Below are 17,198 nucleotides of genomic sequence, written 5' to 3' on the forward strand. Positions count from 1 at the left end.
TTTTGTTTGTGTGTTGGAACTATCCATCACTCCATAAAACTTGAGATTAAATTGGTAGTTTTCACCACATTAGAAGAAATAAAACTGAAAGAATTAGGTCTCTTTGTAGTTATTAAACAGAGTTAGGAGTAGAGACCATGAAAAGAACTCTGACATTTTATCACCAGACCTCAAATGACCTAAATAATCGGCACTTGACCCATAAATCACATCAGTATTTTCTAGATGTAAGTGCCTTAAAGTGAGTGTAAAATATTGACTTTATAATGTGCTTCAAAATTTTTTGCATATTCCATGGAGAATAAAAGGTTTGCAAAAATTCAACATTTTAGAAGTATGTTTTTCACAGTTTATTGCTCCAAAACATCGTAATCTGGGGATTCAGCTGCTCAAAATAAAGGAAGAGAAAGGCATTACGCACTAAATAAATATAAGTCTAAGAAGGCAGACCCATTTATTCAATTTGCATCAGGTGGTGTCTTACCAGATTGTAAACACAATTTGGAATTGCATGACCAATAAATGTTTAAAATAATGTTAATTTTTAACTGTAGGAAAATGAAATGCGGTACTATTTTATAATAAATTGAAGACCAACCTGTTATGTTTAAAAACACTATGTAGTTTTGTTTAAAAGACAGTGCATTTCTAAATAAAATGTTATTATCCAAATGGTGATTTTCACATCGCATGAAAAAAATACTCTTGGTGACTGTATTGATTTTCCTGTAAAAGTATGCATATCTTACAGTAAATGTTATTTATCTGTGACACTCAAAATATTTTATACAAACAACATGCTCATTAATATGGGAGAATCATTAAGAAAGAAATATAATCCTGAATTTTTTCTCTTCAGATTTATAGATATCTGAGCTCAAACTTCATCTGCTAGAAATCAGTTATTTCAACAACTTGTCAAGAAAATGATACAGTATAAGCTTAGTTTAGCTTCATGGTTTTCCAGTTCAGAATTTGTTCTAAAAGAATGATGCAAAGACTGTTTTCTCCACAAAATATCTTCAAACTCAGTATAGAGCTAGACAAAAATATAGTCCATAGGCATTGAAAAGTGTCAAAATCAGAGAAAAATTTTAAATTGGCTGTGTATGAAGGAACTTCCAGGAAAACCACTGGAGTATAGGGAGTCTTGCCATTTCTGACAGAATCATCCTTCTCCTTGGAAAATAAGAAATTAAGATGACAATTGGTTACTGAATAACATAATAGACTGCAAAGTCCCTTCTACACATTTTTGTAAGCATATCCATTCATAAAATCTGAATTTAGTAAAACAAATTATGCCACTTTTTTTCTGTGAAAGAGTCCATGAGTTGAAATAGGCCAATGCAAAATTAATGTGCTGGAGTTGAGTGACTATTGTATTCTAGCATGTAGCATACTGGATGAAGAAGTGTGTGTAGCAAGCAAATAACAAAGTTTTGGAAAAAGTACAGTTTATGGAGGTGAGAAAGAGGTTTGCTTGCCCCTTTGGTAAGGAGAAGGACACATATTTCTCATCCATTTAACAGAACACTATAAATATTTATATGTTAAAAACATAATACAGGCTAAAGACATAAGCTAACAGGAGCCTCAAGGAGCTCTAAAAGAAGTCAGAAATCTGTATATCCACTGAAAAAGAGCTATGGACTGAAGGGATTTACAGAGTTTATATCTATATATACTAAATGGATTATTTATAAATTATCAAGTCCAGGAAAATTTAAATTTGGGTATTGGGTGAAATAGCTTCTAATATTAATATAGTATATTATCACAGATAAAGCTATATTCTAGACATACCCAAAAAGTAGTGTCCTAGGCCCCAACATTCTTATATAGTTTGTTTAGTAATAGATCTATTTTATGACTGTTTCTGTAAGTAGATTCCACAAATTAATAGATGGAAAACTAGCAGTGTATTTGCCAGCTGTTCCAAATGTCATGTAAAATCGTAGATGCCTGAGATTAATTCTATCTCTTTACAGAAAGACAAAAGCACAATAAAAAGAGCAAATAGTGAGGAAAAAGACACTCATCGTTATTTTTTCCCAGCAATTTTCCTCACTTGATAAAATCTGCTTAAATTGTCAGATCATGTAATACATTTTACCTGAGAATTCAAAACTTGGTAGTGGTAACTCTGCTTGTCATGACAATCAAGACGAGTATTTTTTACTGGAATACTTAAATTCAGGAGTTAAACTGAGGTTCCTTTACTCTACTTGGTACAAGGAGAAATCCCAACCAAAAGTAAGAAGCAAAAAACAGAAGTTTACTGCCAAAAATATAGCAAATTAAGGAACTTCAGCAAAGGAGTAAATACAACACCAAATTCAATATAAAGCACTTATTATAGCATTAGTTACCATTACTTTTGTATTAACTTAGCATAAACTTAGCCCAAATTTAGCTCATTTAACCTAGAAACCTCTAAACCTATGAAACATTAAGTTACCCAAAAACGTTCTTTGAAAGAGGATTAGAAGAAGAAAGAAAGCGGAGAAAAAAGACAGAAAAAATCTAGAAAAACACACATATAGCTACCAACTCCTAGGGTTCCAGCGTGTGTGAGATAGGAACTCCAGGGGAGCTGGCAGGTCCAACACGATTGCCTCGTGGGGCCTTGTCTCAGCAGAAAGCAAGGCCTGACCTGCCCCAAACCACACAAACACACACCCACAGGTGTTGGCTTGAGACCTTGATCTAATCCAGTCACTGACAGTATTGCTCTGTTTGGGTACTACTCTGTCAGAGCTTGTTTCAGTGTTGGTCAGTGTGTTTAACTGCTATTCTCAGTATCGCTTCTACAACAGGTTACATTCAAAACTGCAAGTGACCCCATCTAATAAGTTTTAAATTTGTGTTAATTGCTGTGAATGATTACTGGGAAAATCAGATAAGTACTTAGTGCAAATCTCAGAAATTTGGTGAAATTTGTGGCACAAATTTGGTGTATTGATGTACACGGCTGCAGCCCCATAGCAAAAAATATGAGAGATCATGTGGAATACTTTGATTTTATGTAAGACTTGGTGACTTCTGGACTTCAGTATACTAGGTGTATTTCCTCTTTGCTCACAAGCATCCTCAGGCAGATATAAAGATTAGGATTCTTTTAATCATCACTATTAAATAGTGTAAAACACCTGTGCACTAGATATTGTTCACATCTATGTTCTCATCTAAGACACGCATAGAGAATCATTAAATTTTAGAATCATAGAATGGCCTGGTTTGGAAGGGACCTTAAAGATTATCAACTTCCAAGCCACGTGCTAGGAACAGGGACACCTTTCACTAGACCATGTTTCTTCAAGATCCATCCAAACTGGCCTTAAACACTTTCAGGGATTGGTCATCCGCAACTCCTCTGTGCAACGTGTTCCAGTGTCTCACCATCCTCACAATAAAGAATTTTTTCCTAATATCTCATCTAAATCTACTCCCTTTTAGTTTGAATCCAGTTACCCTTGTCCTGTCACTGCATGCTTTTGAAAAAAAGTCCTTCTTCAGTTTGTTGTAGGACTTTAGGTATTGGAAGGTTTCAATAAGTTCACCCCAGAGCCCTCTCTTCTCCAGGCTGAATAATCCCAATTCTCTCAGCCTTTCCCTATAGAAGTAGTATTCCATTCCTCTAATCTTCTTGGTGTTCCTCTTCTGGTCTCGCTCCAGCAGGTCCCTGCCCTTCCTGTGCTGGGACCCCAGAGCTGATGCAGCCCTGCAGGTGGGGTCTCAGCAGAGCAGAGCAGAGGGACAGAATCCCCTCCCTGGCCCTGCTGCCCACGGTGCTCTGGATGCAGCCCAGGACACGTTTGGCTCTCTGGGCTGGGAGTGCCCGTGGCTGGGTCATGTCCAACCTCTCAGCCAGCAGCATCACCAAGTCCCCCTCAGCAGGCCTGCTCTGGATCTGTTCATCCTCTTGTCTATGTTGCTATCCGGGCTTGACCTGACCCAGGTGTAGCACCTCAAACTTGATTTAATTAAATTGCATGACATTCTTATGGGCCCACTTGAGCTTGTCAAGGGTCCTCTGGATGGCATCCCATCCTTCAGGTGTGTCAACTGCACCACTCAGCTTGGTGTCATCTGCAAATTTGCTGAGGGTTCTCTTGATCCCTTTGTCTCTGTCATTAATGAAGTTATTAAATAACATTGGTCCCAATATAGAGCCCTGAGGGACACCACTTTCCACTGTTGTAGGGGACAGACATCTTTACACTTGTCTCTAAAGAAGATAAATGACATTTGTAGCATTTCCCCTTCCCAGTGTTGAAGTCAGTCTAACATAGAAGGCTGCTGGGTTGTTTGGGCAGGAACTTGCCCTTGGTGAAGCCAAGCATGCCAGGTGTCTTGAATACCTCCCTGTTCTCGTGTACTTTGGCACAGCTACTAGGGGGAACTGTTCCATGATCTCTCTGTTCCAGGCACAGAGGTGAGGTGGACAAGTTAGTAGTTCCCAGAACAAGGAACTACTAACAAGAGGACTCTGGGAACAAGGTAGTTCCCAGAGTCCTCCTTTCTGCCTTTTTAAAGATGAGTACAAAATTTTCTCTTTTTCCAGTCAAAATTCATCTGACAGCTATGGCTTACTGGCATATGTGCATGTATGAAAGAGAATGTAAAACTATATGTACATGTTTATTTTTTATACTTACAATTACACAAAAAATTGAGAATATGATCTATAACCATATAGATTACTGTGATATGTGTGTTCTAAGTTAAATTAAGAAACAAAGAATCAAATCATCTAATAATGAAATAATTGTTATATGACACAAGACTAACATGACAAAAATAAAAATATAAAAAATAAGTTCTACATAATTTATTTCAACTGAAGAAACACTAGATTTTCATTGTTGGGTATTTGCATGTTCAAATACCATTGTATTTATAGTACATATTTAAGCTATTACTTGTCTTGCTCCAGGCATCATTGCAAGCAAAAAGTAATACCTTTTTTCTTTTCATGTGAAGTCAACGTATTGTACTCATGCCTATGCATGCTGTGCAGCATGCCAATCAAATATGTTTTTCTACTTACATCGGTTTCTTATTTTGGCATAAATACTCTCTATTTCTCTTTCCTTTCATTTACAGCATCTTCAACTGCCAAAAGCTGCAGTGAGTGAGAGAAATCACTTTGTACTCTAGCTTTTTCCCCAATATGTACATTATAGCAAATCTACTCTCACTTTCAAAAAGAGCGGATGCCTGTAAACCGTCTCTGGTATAATTTTTAAATAAAAAGCTAGAGCTTCAGGCCATGGAGACAGGAACTTATCCCTGATGTCTAATTATTAGCTTGATGAGATAGCTCCTGGTACACCTAAAAGCATATGAATGATTAATGCTGTTGTGCATAACAATATGACTAAGAGAATAGTATGAGCATATAGATATACCTTCATAGCTAGAATAAATAATAAAATATAAATAAATCCTACCTTTTTTTGCATAAATCATATAAATTGGGATGCATGCAACATGGCACTGAGTATTAAAATTCCTAAAGTTAATTTAAAAAACAGAGATAGCTGACCTCACTTGATAAAATCTGGATAAATTTAATAAAACACAATAAAATACTGGCAACAGATACAGATGAAGAGAATACATTCTACACCAGATCAAGTTCCTTAGAGTCTTTGTACTTTGTTGTAGGGCAAAAGGGGAAAGAAAATTGCACGATAAAATCAATGTTACTGACTATTGTTCCCTAGCTCAAACATGGTTACAGATACAAAAGCCTATAGAATAAATAATGCTAATTGTCGGTAAATGTATCAAGCTCCAAGATTTTACAAGCACTCAAATTCATTAATGTAATGTTTTACATATTGTCTTTAGGGTGTGAAATTCTCTCTTGGTTCAGTCCTCAGCTGGACTTAGAACAGGGTCATGGCACTTTGGCTGGACCATGGATCAAATGGATACTTGACTATCTCCTCCCCAGCATGCTAAGGAGTTCTAAATTATCTCTCTTCCCTAAATGTTCAAGCACGTGTCGTTCTCAGATAATAATAAATATATCACATTATTGCTGTTTTACATATAAGTAGCATGAGAACACTAGTCTTTATTAAATAATTATATATCAGAAATTAAGAAATGTGGGCTATGTTTATACTACTACATATAGTGTGATCAGAACCATTTCTTGGTACAGGAAAACAGTCCTGAGCCTCTGCTTCTCTGGTCAGAAATACATCTTTCAGCTGCTCTTCCTACACACACAATGAATTCATGTGGTGTCAGGCATATAAGCCTGACAATGTTCACTTCTTCCCTGATACTATGAAGAGAAATGCAGGGAGGCCGTCATGGAACAGCTCCTGCACAAAATAGGAGTGACTGCCTGGATCACTGAGCATAGTCCCTGGTACTGAGACACCAAATCTTCTGCTATTTCCTTATATTTATTGATCTCAATATTAGAAGTAAAAATGTTTTTTAGTCTTCATTATTCTTTCTATGTAAGACTCTGCTCCAGACTCTTTCTGCTCAAATGGCTATGAATTTTCTTTTATCATCAATATATTAATGATCAACATATCCTCATTAGTTACTTATAACAGTTTCACTAACACCCTTTAATTTGGAAACAATTTTTACCTTTCCCAGAGTTTACAATTGCTAGAATTTTTTTCAGAGACTCTCTAACATTGCAATATAAGATGACCAGTATTTGCATTCTTTCAGCTGCTCTTCCTTGCACTTATGTCCTAAGTTTATTTACCAGAACAACAGAATTATAAAATAAAGCCCTTCTAATAAGCTGTATACAACTCTAATTTTTTTTCCCACACTGGGAAGAAACACCATACTGAATGCAATAATGAGATTTTTTTTTTTATTATTGTTCCATAATATGTCACCTTGTATTAATATTCCACTAGGCAGAATATCATGGTCATCTTAATATTTTTTGTCTCTACAATAATAACTGTTAAACTCCCTGGGAGACTTTAGGATTTAAGCATGTTTCCTGACACTTTTATCCGAGTAGGCTTTCTGACTAGCACTGAACAATCCCTTCTGTTTTAGCTGAAGTACCAATTCCCTACCTGGCCTGTACAACCTCTCTGGTCACACTCAGTTTTGGTGATATTCTCAGGAACTAAACACTCGTTAATCCTCAGTAACTAACTTAGTAATTAACTCAGTAACTGAGGAGAAAGACTCCTTTAGGCAGCAGATGAACAAGAAGGGAGTAACAGTGAGAAGCAATCCAGAAAAACAAAAACCATAAACATCTCCAGAAAAAAAAAAAAAAACAAAAACTGAATTTAGTTTCATTTATTTAGAGAGGAGCAAGCTTGAAGATATGCAATAACAATGCTATATGCTAAGGGTTGTCACAAAAATGAATGTTTTCCATGTCTATGAGGTATAGAACAAAAATAAATGAGCAAAAATTTTAAAAAAATGTTCTGTATGGCAATATGAGTGACTCAATTCTATTAAAAATTTAAGTAGAACAAGATGAGCTGTAGGGCAGGGGAAGCACTGGAATATGAGTGACTTAATGCTATTAAAAACAAGTAAGACAAACATCTACCAGTTTCATTTTCTATGTTTAGAAGCAGTAAGCTGGGGCAAATAAATTTGTGAGGTGTCCCCATGAATTATTTTCTATTTACTTATGATTCTGGAGGCAATCATGCCTTCTGCTTTATTAAGATTTAGTGCACAAGGCTTACAAATGCATTAATTTATCCGTATTCAAAGTACTTAGCTGAATATTCTACATTATCTAAGAAAAATTAGATTAATTAATAAATAACATAATAAAACAAAATATTTAAATTGGTGGAATATTAATTGAAATGCCTAACAAATTTTAGAAAATGTGGATAATCACTGCATAAAAAAAAGAAAGAAAATTGTGGTTTACAACCTGGGGCTAGATTATTTATTTGCTGCCCTTTAAGTGTAGCTTTCTAGAGAACAAGAATGGTCCATTCCAATGGACAAATTATCAAGCAGGCAAGGGAGAAGCTGTGTATGGATAACATGGAACTCTTGACAGAACTAAGACATGAAAAGGAAATATATAGTGGTTGGAAGCACGGACATGCTTCTTGGAAGGGATGCAAAGACATTGTCTAATGAAGGAAAAGAAGTTGAAGGGTAATATGAAAGATTTGTTTAGGGAATCTTGACAAGAAAGAAGTTTAAGAGCTCAGTGGGACAAAGGATCTGGTGAAAAAGATAGGCCTTTTACAAAATGCCTTATTCTTTGATTCTATGGTTCAAACTTTCTGATTATATTCAGTAAAAAAAAACAAAAACATTTAAATCATTAATTAAATTTAATTAATTAATTTTTAATTTAATTTAATTTAATTTAATTTAATTTTAATTAATTAAATCATTAATTTAAATAAAGTTACAACGGAACAATATTTAAAACAAATATGCTGATATCATCAAAATAATCAGTAAGAAAGTTAATATTAGAATTAAAATAAAATAAAACACAGCAGTAGATGTCCACATTAGAGAAAGATAATAAAATTAACTGTAGAGTAAGATTTTATATGCAACCATGGAAAAATACAGATTTTTATGCAAGAAATCTTCTAATGGAACCTTCTCCCCAGACCAACCCTAATCTTCTTGTTAAAGAAGGTTGCTCAGGGCTTTTTGGAGTCAAATTTTGGAAATCACTAGGGATGAACATACCACAGCCTCTCTATGGTACCTGTTCCAGGGCTGAGTAGTTTTCTGGGTGAGGATTTTTTTTCTTCATTGCTACCTGGAATTTTCTTTTTTGCAAATTGCCACCAATTGCAGTCCAAAACCTGGCGAGCTTTCATTATAACAATGGTGCACTGCTGCCTCACATTAAGCTCATTCTCAACCAGAACACCTGGGCTCTTTTTTACTGAAGATATGCTCTGCAGTTGTTCCCAGCATATGTGAATACAAGGAGGAGTTTTCTTTGCTGAACTTGGAAGTATATGATACATTCATTCCTCACTGATTTCAAAATGTCTAGCTGTCACCTAGTAAATTGGAAGCCAAAATGACAGGAAATAACCTTGGGCAAAAATGCTATAAAATACAGCTAAATAAGTAACACATCTTGAATGCTGATCATGAGGTATGGAAACTTTGTTTGTATCAAAATGAGAAAGCATAATTTTTTTTCAAATTAATACCAGTCATGTGGTTCAACTAGAGAGTCCTTTTTCTGCAGGGCTGGTAAGATGCAGTAGCATGTGCAAGCTGAGTAAATTGCACCAGCATTTTTCTCAATTAGCAAATTAAATCATATTAAAAGAACTGGCGGACTGCCTTTAGAACACTTTTTTCTCTCTTGGCTTTTTCTCTTTTTAAATGTTTTTGGTGTAATGCTATGTTGTTATGTGCCAGCACAGTAGTTCCCTCAATCCTCAATAAGCAGACATATGTTGGCACTTATCCATCTCTAATTTTGTCAGAGTACTTCATTTTCTCTCAAAATGTTCTTCCTGGCACAGATATTTGCCAGCAACTGACAAAAAAACAACTGGAAATGAGAAAAAAAAATTACTTTCAGGGGCAATCCCTGACAGCAGCACTACTTGAATATGATCCTTGCCAAGATTTTCTCCTCTGCCTGCAGACATCTACATGAAAAACCTGTTGGTTTTGTTTCTGCTGCAACATTAATTTCAGGGCTCTAGTTGTCCTTTAAAGAATATCCAGTCAAACCAACTTTTTTTTTATATATTAAGGTAGTTAGAAAGGAGCAAGATTGCTATAATCAAAAATTTCCTGATTCAATTTCCAAAATTTTGTTCAGGTATGCACAGAAGTTTTTATAAAAATCACAGTTACAGTAGTTTCATCTGCTTTAAAAAGACAAATGATCCATTTATACTGCTTAAGAGAAATCATACTCACTAATGTCTATTAAATAAAAAAACTACTAGAATATCCTGGAGACCTGCTCTGTCTTCTCCAAATCTCTCAGCTTTTGCTCCTATGAAAAATAATCCAATCCCTTCCTGTTTTGTGGCCCTTCTCTGAACTCATTCCTCATCTCTCTCATACCAGAAACCCAAACCTGGACACAGCACTCCTGGTTTATCTCACAAGTGTTGCTGGCATCTCTCTGCCTGATGCATTCCATGGCACTGTAGGCCACCTTTGCCACAAAGGATATGCTGCTGGCTCATGATTAACTTTCCTTCCACAGCTTCTCTGCAAAGCTGTTTTGCACAGTTATGCCTCAGCCTGTAATGGTGTCTGTTTATTTCTCACCTGAGTCACATTTTCTTCAGCTTCACTGTGAAGTTACTAATATTTCTTTATACTAGCAATGGTATATTCTGCAATCATTTTTCTTAGACACTTTTACAGAGTCTGATAACCTGAAAAATTCACCTAAGTTGTAAGGCACTGGCAGTTGTTTGAACTATAGGTATTTTATATGTCAAGAGTTTTTCCAAACAGCTATGTTATATTGGAGAATAAATGTTTGGATAAACATGATATTCAAGGCATATTTTATATTGGTAAAATCAGTCCACACAGAGTCTGGAGCTAAAAACTAAAACCAGATAAACTAATATTCAATGGAAAGGAAGATTATAATTTAATTGTTTGCAAAATCTATAGTTTCTCATTGTGAATTTCCTGCCAAGAACATCTGGCCTATAACTATCAAAATTAAATTATTGTATTTGTACCACTAAGAGAATCTCATGTGACTGGAAGGAAATTATACTAGTGTGCTCTTGAATACCTTTGAATTCAATTTTACACACTGTAGGGCATTTTTTAATGCAAATTGCAATATCTCAATATACTTCTTTAGAAAGTATCATAATAATACTTACAGCTAGCTGCCTGCATGTTACTTATAACACAGTTCCCTACATGTTTGTATTGACAATCTTTTGGGCATATTTCAGGGGTAGTTCTCATCATCTAAAAATAGTCAAAAATCACTACTTATAAAAAAGCCTTATTTTGTTACTACCCTGAGAATATTCCACAAAACTGGTACTGGCACAGTACTACACTGAGGAAGAGAAGGTGGTTTGATAAAAAAATGAGATAGCTGAATGAAAGTATTGAGAATCAAGGATGCCAGGTGTGTCAACAGCCTATATGAAATATTAGCAAATATTTCAAATCACTACTTCCTGCATAGCAGAAATTTTCAAATCCTCGGCTTCCCATTAGAGTTGGAGGTAAAGTCCAATAGTATTAAAATTATTACAAAATAATTAAATGAACTGCTAAATTAATTACCAGAGATCTTCCTTCTTTACACACATTTTTCAAAACATTGAGAATAACATACGTGTTCATATTAAAATTAATAAGTGAGTGCTCTAATTATATAGTGACATCACATACTATTCTGCTTTTCATTTGCATCTCCATATAGGATAAAAAAGACAAGTATGAGAGATGTATGAGACATATGTGTTATACTCTGATAATTCAGAAATTTTTCAGAAATAATTGAAATTAGCCTTGGTCTCAAAAACATCTGTTTGTTTTGTTTTTTTTTAATTTATTGCTGGTCCAGGCTTTATCTTCTTGAAAGCTTTGGAGTGACTTCTGTTTTCTTCTTTTGCATTCAGAGCTCATGCGAATATAGCATAGATTACACAGTAAAATTTTACCTAGATTTATTTGGTCATTTCCTTATTTAAATGATAATGGTTTTGAGCTAAGAGTTTTGGACACTAACTTCTTAACAGGTATGAAAAACTTGAATTAATTAAAAAATGCTGAAGATATCATATGAAGCAAATGTTTCCAGAGGCATGTAATTTGTAAAGTTCCCAAAAAAGTTCTCTGTAGATGGTATTATTTTCATCCAATTTCATTATTTTATCCAAATTTTGTCTACAGATTAGACTCCTGAAACATTTCAAGGTGCAGTGACTTGAAGTGTCTCTTCTCTCAGAAGTATTATTATCTTAAAATAGAGCAAACCTCTAGCAGTCATCATCTTACTAATACAGGAGGGGTTTTATATGTAAAAGTAAATTAGAGTCTTCATTGAAAAGTGACAGATAAATTTAGGATATTTCACATGAGACATTATGAAAAATTAATTTAAAACTTTCACCTAATAATGGAGACTAGTCAATGTTTTTCAGGGATGGGCAATTTTTATTTTATATTTTAAGTGTTTAGGCTGGAGACAAACAACATTCCTTTTACAAAAGAAATGATTGTCATTTTATATCTGTACTGCACATTAGTCTAAACTCAAAAGTCTTTCTCTTTTGTTAATAGTGCACAGCTTTAGAATATGCACATGTTGTCTTAGAAACTAATTTAATAACAGAAAATGGAGGATAATCATTCATAGCTATAAATGTGCATATTTTAAAAAAACCCCAAACTTTAAATATGGTAATGTAAGTTAAAACTACAATTTCCAGTTTGGAGTAAGTAAATCATGAAAGCAAAGTTAATGTATTTTTATTTAATATCTTTCTTTTTTTTTTTAATACTGAGTCAGTTCCTCAGAGTCACTATCTGAACATTTGTTCTTTTTTGTTATTAAAATAGTAACAGCTCTGTGCCATCTTATTTATTTAAAAATAGATTAAAAGGTTCATATTTAAGCACTATATAACCAGAGGCTTTTCCCCTTCATTTGGGTAAAGTAGTCCAGCTAACTAGAACAAATACTTAGGCACAAGATTCTCTTGTGGGTACCAGTTTTTGGTTTGGAAAAGTGTGAGTAAAACACTGGACTTTCAAACAATATAGATCAGGATTTTGGGAGATGAAACATAACAAATAATTTTGTACATGTTAGGGGAAATCTCCAAGGCATGAAGGTAATTCCACAGTTAGAAGAATGTGGAGGTTTTATTCTGCTGCAGATCATGTCACCAGTACATTGGCTGAGTAAACTAAAAGAGGGGAGCTCTTTAGATCCTGCCTTGTATAGAATAAAGGAAACAAAAGTAAGAGAAAAAAAAAAAAAAAAGAAGATATTAAAATCTGGAAAATCTAAAATTTTTAAGAAAGTATAAGATAATTTTTAACATTAACAGGAATGCAAAAGAAGTCATGCATTCGATTTTGAAACTTCTGGGAAGATTTCTTACTGAAATGTTACATTATCACATACAAATAATTTCTGACATTTTTATCAAAAGCTTTCAAATTTCCCCATGAATGTAAAAAACTTTAGAAGGAGCAGCCAACACATGGTTCCTGAAAACAGGTGTAAGAATCATAGAATATTTTAGGTTGGAAGAAAACGCCTTTAAGATCAAGTCCAGCTGCTAATTCAGCACTGTGTACACCACTGAACCACCCTAAGTGCCACAATTACACATATTTTAAATACCTCTAGGTGATTCAACAGCTTCCCTGGCCAGCCTGTTCCAGTGTTTGACAAGCGTTTTAGTGAAGAAATTCTTCCCAATATCCAATGTACACCTCCTCTGGTGCAGGTAGAAGACATTTCCTCTTGTGCTATCACTTGTTACATGGGAGAGTCAGTTCACCTTCAAATCCCACAACAGGAAGTTTTACACTATGCTGATTTAATACCAGTTGTGAATACTACAATGTGGGAAGAAGCAAACCACCAACACCTGCTGAGACACCATCTTGACTTCTGCTTGGAAGCACAAACACCATAACACATTGCCACAACACTGTCCAGCCTTTGAACTTCCTTTCAATCCTCTTTCCTCAGTCTCCACAAGATGGAAGTTGGAGTTTTATGGCTCATGGTGATCTAAGTAATTTATTGTAGATTTACTGGGTCCAGAGCAAGACATCTTTTTATTCAAAGCTCATGTACATGTATTATACTGGGACTTGTCCTCTAAGCACCTCCTAGAGTAATATTTACTTTTTCTGCAGGCCTCTATTATACAAAATTTTAAAAATGTAATTCTTTAGTTTTATTCTTTTAGATACTTCAGTTTATTTATGGCAATATTAACATTCACAGAGTAATTATAACTGCAGATGTTCAGTAATCCTTTCCATAGCTGGAAATTTTTTATTTTGCAAATCATAACCATACCACAGTTTGTATTTATTTCTAAAGTCACCTAAGTATCTGCAATATATAAATTAATTGAAAAAGTGGTCTTTTATTAAATACATGACATCTTAAATCAGTGCAATATTAACATACTTAAAGAAGTATTATTTAAATTTAATCTTACTTTGCTAATAATTTTAGATTGTCAGTTCTTATGTTTTCTTCATAAAATAATTTAAAAAAATGTTCTGTCTCATTTTCTGGTATATATATAAAATTGGATTATTTTTTCTCATTTGATATTTGTCATAGATTTCCTTTTTAAATAATTCAACAGCAGCTTCTGCCCAAATGTACTAAGTTATTTTTACAGCCATTCATGTTTTTTCTTTTCCATTTAGACTACCTGAAAGAGCATTCCAAAGTAATCAGACTTAATGCAGCTAAGTCACCATCTAGCCCCCAAAAGTAGAATTAGCTAATCATAAAACATTTTTCTAGAAGATTAGCTTAAATGCACATTGCCCAGCTACTTTTTTCCATTTCTTTTAATCACTCTGACACAGGTTAAGCTTTTACCCAGAAACTTTGGAGTCTATTTCTTTCTTCTTTCATGAACAAAATGTCATACATTATGTAATGTCTGTCCATGTCAAAATAATGAAATGAACCATTTAAAAGAACTTTTTTATATTCTGAGAATTCTACAAGTTTCGTTTCCTGATAGATTATGAGGTTCACTCTAGCTCTTCCACTAGTGATGTTACCTAATGAATGAAGTATTATCTGCCAGAAGAATATATCATTAAAAAATCATATTTTTTTTCTATTTCCAAAAGATTAAAAATGTTAATTTCTGATGATGGTAGGATTATACCTGTTTCTACAGCTGAAGCCAAGCAATAGTCCTAAGTAGCAGTTAAGGAAACTGAACTTGTAATGTATTTATTTTACTGTAGCTAAAACTATTCCTGGGACAGCACACATTCACATCACAAAGAAAAAAAGAAATTCCTCTCTTCTTGTTGGATGGAATTCCTTTGTATCAGGGAGAAAGTAAGCAGAATTCAAATTACAAAACATTATGAAAATACGTTCATCAAAAATGAGAGGAAGCAATATAATTAACGGATGGACCAGACTCTTTCATGTGCAGAAGAATAAATTAAGCAGTTTAATTCACTGCCAAGGAATAATAGAATTAATTGCAAGACTCATCATTTACTAATAACCTAGATCATTTTCTGCCTAGTAGATGCTGGTTTCAGGCTGTTACCCCCTAGTCATGAACTCTCAATTTTCATGAATATCAAAGTCCCAGTTAGGGATCATATTATAAGAAAAGAAAATGAGAAGAGAAAAAAAAAATACACAACATGAGAGTTAAGACCTTGATTTTCCACCCAGATCTCTCTGTCTTTACATGTCAAAGACAGATTCAGGCACACCTCAATATTTACTAAAAACCCCCCTCTTTTTGGACATGTTTACAATATTCAAATCTGCATCAGAGACATTAATTCCTACTGTTCATTAGTGTTTGTTTTTAATAAGTTTGGGCAATATTTGTGCTCTGAAGTAAACAAAAAGCCTCTTTAACCTTTATGGTAACATATCCAGGGGGATTTCCTTGTTATCCCTCTATCTGTGCACCCTCTGATGTGTAATGTGTCCTATTTCATTGATCCAAGATGCCCTTGTAGAACATCCTCAAACACTTCTTTCAAAGAAACACTGCTCAGGTAGCAGCATAAACAGGAACAGAAATGCCTGAGTATCTTTTGACAAAATAGGATTACACTCCTTTTAATGTAGTAAATTATGATCTGTTGTGCATAGCACAATGACTCCAGATGGCATCTGAAGGACATGTAAATTCAGTAATTTTTTTTATGAATCAGTGTCCCAAAATTTTTTTTTTTGGGATATGAGGGTATTTCCTGTAAATGAAACATGATTAACTGTCTTTTCATATTAATATTTTCACTGGTGGTTTAGATTTATTTTTTTTTTAATTGTTATGTTGGTTATTTTTGAAGTGGGATTTTAAATGCAGTTTTAAATACCTCCAAACACTGAAGTATGTGAAGGGGTAGTTTCAGTTTTATTTTTATTTGTTAAAACCTAACAGGAAGATAGGAATGTTTTCTCTCTAACAACATATTAGATTACTCTTGCATGAGTTGTGGGGTTTTTTTTTGCATTTGAATCTTTCACTGTCAAAATATTTATTTGGATTTATTAAATAACAGAGCATCATAAAATTTGCATGTGCAGCAAAAAAATTTATCCTTGGCAACCGTAATGAGCATAAATTAAACATAGCTGAAAACAGATGACAGCTACTTTGTATAATTCCTCTAGCACTTTAAAATGATCGCCCAGTTAATCAATGATGAGTTACAGTGCAAATCTTGTAATAACAGGTGTGACATGTATTAGTAGGTAATTGGAACATTATGATGAATATCACTACAAAAAATACCATGAGTTAATGAATAGATCTTTTTTATTTTTCCAGTTTCTGACCAAATGATGGGTTGTATAGATTAAATAATCGGTTAATCCTTCAATGTCACAAACTATCATGGTGAAATAGTGTCTGTTTCCAAAATTTAGTATTTGTGACTTCTACTGGCAGAACACAGACTGAGTTAGCCATCATCCAGGTACTCTCCAAACAAAGGATTTGGGGAAAAGGAATACTTATCATAATGTCATAGTACAAGCAGAGTCCTCCTGCACAAGCAAGTGTAGTAAAAGAATGGCAAGGTCATTACCAAGCAAGAGTAGTTTCAGGGAGTTAAATGTAGTCACTAGATAGGTTTTAATTTTATTTTAATCTAATTACTTTTAGCCATATGGATCATTTTACTACCTCTACTACTTCTTTCTCCCTTAAAGAAAATGAAAAGGCAAAAGAAAAAGGGAAAAGAAGGGATAAAAATATAGCAGAAGTAAAGAGAAAGGGAAGAGAAAAGAGAGAAAAGGAAAGGGAAAAGGAGAAAATACTCCTTGCTATTCATAACATTTTCAAAATAACTTTATTAAAGAACTCACTGGATTCTATTTCCTTGAGAGATAAACAAAAAAACAAACAAATGACAACAAAACAATCAAAACCCCACAAAAAATAAAACAAAAACCCAAAACAAACAAATAAACAAACAAACCCTACCAAATTTATACCATATGTTCACTTTATTTCTTATCT

The sequence above is a fragment of the Pseudopodoces humilis genome, chromosome 6 (assembly GCF_049639895.1).
Source record: "Pseudopodoces humilis isolate 2021_Gansu_Grassland_sample_001 chromosome 6, ASM4963989v1, whole genome shotgun sequence".
Lineage (NCBI taxonomy): Eukaryota > Metazoa > Chordata > Aves > Passeriformes > Paridae > Pseudopodoces > Pseudopodoces humilis.